Genomic DNA, 5,558 nt, shown 5'->3' with positions numbered 1-5,558 from the left:
CTCTGTAAATCTGCCTTTCCAATAAAAAAAAAAAACTTAAAAGAAATAAAAAGTCTTGAAAAGATATTTGTATACCAATGTTCATAGCATTGTTTATGACATCCAATAAAAGTAAAAACAAGTAAGTTATAATAACAGATGAGTAAAGAAATTGCCATATTTAGGCATATGATGGAATATTATTTGACCTGAAAAATTAAGGAAATTTTGACATATCAAAACATGGATGATACCCACTTTCTTCTAGCGCTTGAAGTCATAAAAAAGAAAAGAAAAAACATGGATGAACCTTCAAAACATCAGTATAAGTAAAATAAGCCAGTCACCAAAGGACAAATATTTTATAATTCCATTTGCCTGAGATTAATCAAATTAATAAAGGCAGGTAGAATGTCCATGCTGGCGCTGTAGCATATAGGAATAAGCCGCTGCTTGTGAGGTCAGCATTTCCTATCTCAGAGCACTGACCCCAGTCCCAGCTGCAACACTTCTAATCCAGCTCCTGGACAGTGCACCTGGGAGAGCAGCGGAGGGTAAGCTAGGTCCTAGGGCCCTATCAGCGGGAAAGCAGGATGGAGTTCTTGGCTCCTGGTGATAGCCTGGTCCTGCCTTGGTTATTGTGATCCTTTGTGATAACGAACCAGCGGATGAAAGATGTCTGTCTCCTCCTCTCTCAGACACTCTGCTTTTCAAATTTCTTAATAAATAAATCTTTATATAAAAATATATACTTGGGCCCGGCGCGGTGGCGCAGTGGTTAAGGTCCTCGCCTTGCACGCCCGGGATCCCATATGGATGCTGGTTCTAATCCCGGCAGCCCCGCTTCCCTTCCAGCTCCCTGCTTGTGGCCTGGGAAAGCAGTCGAGGACGGCCCAAAGCTGTGGGACCCTGCACCCGTGTGGGAGACATGGAAGAGGCTCCTGGCTTCGGAACGGCATAGTATCAGCCGTTGCGCTCACTTGGGGAGTGAATCATCGGACGGAAGATCTTCCTGTCTCTCTGTATATCCACCTTTCCAATAAAAATAAAATAAATCTTTAAAAAAATATATATATATATATACTTGATGCTTCCAGGTGGTAAGGAAACTTTGTACTCATTAAACAATAATCCTTTATTGGGAAGATGAAAAAGTGCTAGAGAAAGATTGTGATAGATATAGAACTGTATACCAAAATATGAATAAAATGGTAAATTTTAAAATGTTTTTATTTATTTGGAGGGCAGGGAGAGAGACAGATGGACAGAGAAATCTCCCCTCTACTGACTCGCTTCCCAAATATCTACAACAGATGAACTGGACCAGGCTGCAAACAGGAGCCAGGAACCAGTCCAGGGACCCGAGTACTGGCCAGGTACCTGAGTACTTAAGCCATCAGGAGTTTCCTGTTCTTAGGGTATGCCTTTACAAAAAGCTGAAACTGGGACTTGAACCCAGGTACTTCAATGTGAGATGCAGGTATACAAACCAACATCTATGCTAAATGCTTTCCCCTAAAATGGTAAATTTTATTTTCATTTAAGCACACACATACACATAACAGGTAAAGTACTGTATTATTTTTAAGTTTACTTATTTATTTATTCATTCATTCATTTATTTATTTTAAGAGTCGTTTATCTTTTATTGGAAAAAAAGATTTTCAGAGTGAAGGAGCCAATCTGAAGCCAGGAGCTTTCTCCGAATTTCCTACATGGGTGCAGGGTCCCAAGGCTTTGGGCAATCCTCGACTGCTTTCCCAGGCCACAAGCAGGGAGCTGGATGAGAAGTAGAGTAGGCAGGACATGAACTGTTACCCAAATGGGATCCTGGTGCTTGTAGCGGAAAGGCTAGTCAATTGAGCCAGGCTCAGCTTTCTCATTTTGTAAAAAAAAAAAAAAAAATTAAGGCTTAGCAAAATTAAGAGACTTTACACAGTAGGAAGTTACAACTGGTGTTAAAATCAAAGTTTTTAAAAATTATATATGTATATGCTATTTTAAATTTAATGTTACTAAAAATATAGCAATATCTATATACATATACAGTATACATTTTAACGAGTTTTGATAGATTTATACAGCTGTGCAACCAACACCCTAGTCAAAATCAACTGGATTTCCCTAAACCTAGGGAGCCGTGATCCCGTTTTCTGCTGTAGGCCACAGATTAGTTCTACCTGAACTTAACATATAATCGGCTCATTCAGACTGCACTCTTTTGGGGGGGTGGTGGGGAGAGAACACTTTCATCCACAAGTCATTTCCCAAATACTGGCAATATCTTGGGATGGACCGGGCCAAGGCTAAGAGCCCAGACGTCAATCCATGTCTCTCACAGCGCTGGCAGGGACGCAGGTACTTGAACTGTTACCTGCTGTCTTCCAGGATACAGAGCCAAGATTTGAACTCAGGAACTCCAACATGGGTTTGTGGGTATCCTTGGCAGCATCTTAACAGCTATGGACAAATGCCTGCCCCTCAAATTTAAAGTTTTTAACATTAATGTTTTGTTCTGTCTACTACACTGTCTTATAAAGTAAAATCTAGAGTGAAATGCATAGGTCTAAAGTAGACATTTAGTTTTGAAGATGTGTTTAGTTTTATTTGAAAGGCAGAATTACAGAGGAGACACATGCACAGAGAAAGAGAGAGAGAGAATTTCCATCTTATGGTTCATATCCCAAATGACCACAAAGACAGGAGTTGGGTGTGGTCAAAACCAGGGACCAGGAGTTTCATCTGGGCCTCCCACACCAGTGCAGGGGTCCAAGCACTTCAGCCATCTTTGGCTAGCTTCCCAGGCTTTTTAAGCTGCAGTTGGATCAGAAGTGGAGCAGCCAGGACTTGAACCAACATCCACATAGGATACTAGCACCACAGACAGAGGCTTAGCCTGTCAAGTCATGTTGCCAAACCCTACAGTATACATTTTAATAAGTTTTGATAGATTTATATAGCTGTGCAACCAACACCCTAGTCAAAATCAACTGGATTTCCCTAAACCTAGGGAGCCACGATCCTGTTTTCTGCTGTAGGCCACAGATTAGTTCTACCTGAACTTCAACATATAATCGGCTCATTCAGACTGCACTCCTTTGTGTCTGATTTTTTTGGCTCAACAATGTTGTTGATAACCATGCAGTTGCTGACATCAGAAATCTGGTGTTAAATAATGCTCCATTTTGTGACTAAGTCATGATTTGTTTATTCTTTTTCCTTATTGGTAGACTTTTGGATTGTTTTTGCAATTGCTGGCTACTGTGAACATTTTTGTGCAAGTCGATATTTAGTTATATTTTTCTTTCTCTTCTGATATGACTTGCTTTAGCCAATAGAACAGTAGCAGACTTGAAGCAAGCTATCTTGAAACACTGCTTGTGTTTCTTCTCTGAAGCTTGCCCCACCATGAGAACAACACAGCCTAGACTGCCGGAAGACAAGAGACATCATGTACAGTGGAGCCCAGACACTGCAGCAGAGGCCATTTGGAACGAGTCCAGCTTGTGCTGACCCGGCAGCTGCTTCCAGGTGGCTTTATCATAGCCACGCCCAATTCAACAGAATCCACTGGGTGAGCCACAGAATGACAATAAATGATAACGTTGGTTCCTTCACTTACTGAGTTTTGGGATGGCTGTGTAACAGCATTATTGGGACAGGGATGATTAATAGACACATCTATTGATTTCGTCTTCTAAGACGAAAATCAAGGTGTCAGCCAGGGCTGTGACCTCACCTTACGCTTGGGGCTCTCCAACTTAACAGAGTGTTTGTAGAATTCGATTTCTTGTACGTCCTCAGCTCTCAGCAACCACCCACCATTCCCCACCATGTGACTCTTTCTAAAACACAGCAAGTTATTTCTTTAAGGCCAACAAATGATCATCTCCAGCATTTCAAATCTCTGACTTCTGTCCATCTCCGATCCCTTCACCTTCTTGGAAAACATGCTCTAATTGGATCAGCCCTCCCTGGATAATCTCCCTTTTGATTGAGTCAAGGTTAACATTCCACCTCCAAAACCCCCTTTTCCAGATGAAACATTCCAGTCAGGACGTTACATTGAATAATAATTACAGATCCCACTAATATTTAAGGAAAGGATGTTTTTCACAGGATGTGCACACATCCAAAATATGGAAATGCTCCTGGGGGACCATTTTAGAATTCCTGCTTCCAAAATGACCTAACCTTAGAGATATATACAGTTCTTAGATATAAGTGTGCTCGTTGAGCACTGAAAATAAGCTGATATAAAGTATAATACATTAACATTCAGATAATTGCTAAATAAAGTTATTATAGTTTACACATAAAATATAACTCAATTAGGCTTATTAACCTGAGCAACAAAAGAGAAGACTCCAGATGCGAGAGGCGGTTAGTTCAGAAGCATACATCTGATTCTCAGTGACGTCATTACCTTTACGGCGCATTCCTTTTTTTTTTTTAAGCTATTTCTTTTCTTTTTTTAAGATTTATTTGTTTTTATTGTCAGATATACAGAGAGGAGGAGAGACAGAGAGAAAGATCTTTCGTCCGATGATTCACTCCCCAAGTGATCACAACGGCCGGTACTGCACCAATCTAAAGCCTGTACCAGGAACCTCCCCCGGGTCTCCCACACGGTGCAGGGTCCCAAGGCTTTGAGCTGTCCTTGACTGCTTTCCCAGGTCACAAGCAGGGAGCTGGATGGGAAGTGGAGCTGCCGGGATTAGAACCAGCACCTATATGGGATCCCAGTGCGTTCAAGGCGAGGACTTTAGCCGCTAGGCCACGCTGCCGGGCCCTAGGGCACATTCTTTCGTGGACCAACTTTCATCGATTTTTCAACCTGATATTTGTTCATGGCTATCTTGTATTAAGCTGCACTAAAAAAGTAATTTAGAAAATATTTATTTTCATTGGAAAGGCAGATTTACAGAGAGAAGGAGAGACCAGAGAGAAAGATCTTTCATCTGCTACTTCACTCCCATGTGTGTCCACAATGGTTGGAACTGATCCAAAACCAGGAGCCAGGAGCTTCTTCCAGGTCTCCCATGTGGGTGCAGAGTCCCAAGGTTTTGGGTCATTCTTTACTGTTTTCCCAAGCCTCAAGCAGGGAGCTGGATGGGAAGTGAAGCAGCTGAGACACAGACCAGTGCACATATGGGATGCCTGAGCTTGGAGTTGGAGGATTGGCCAGTTTAGCCAATGTACCACCCATAAAAAAACAAAAACAAAAACAAAACAAACAAAAAAACCCCATGAATTTATAATACCAAAAAAACTCCTTTAGAACAAAAATCAAGACTAAATATTTTTTTAAATGGAATTGATAAACATGCAAAATGGAAGTCACAGAAGGCGCAACCTCTTAATTTTTCTCACTTGCCATGTATACGCAACTCTGTGAAGCAGGTGTTTGGTGCAATGTGGAAGTTACAGGATGGGACACCTGTATAAGAGTCCTTGCATTCAGGTCCTGCTATTGCACACCCTGTGTGGCAGATGATGATGGCTAAGGTACTTGGCTCTGCTACCCATGAGGGAGACCCAGATGGAGTTGCAGGTTGCTGGCTTCAACCCAGCCCAAC

The sequence above is a fragment of the Ochotona curzoniae genome, unplaced genomic scaffold (genome assembly GCF_017591425.1).
Source record: "Ochotona curzoniae isolate NIBS_2020 unplaced genomic scaffold, NIBS_Ocur_1.0 contig_2404, whole genome shotgun sequence".
Taxonomy (NCBI): domain Eukaryota; kingdom Metazoa; phylum Chordata; class Mammalia; order Lagomorpha; family Ochotonidae; genus Ochotona; species Ochotona curzoniae.
The sequence above is the reverse complement of the archived record's forward strand: the minus strand, read 5'-3'. Positions refer to the sequence as shown.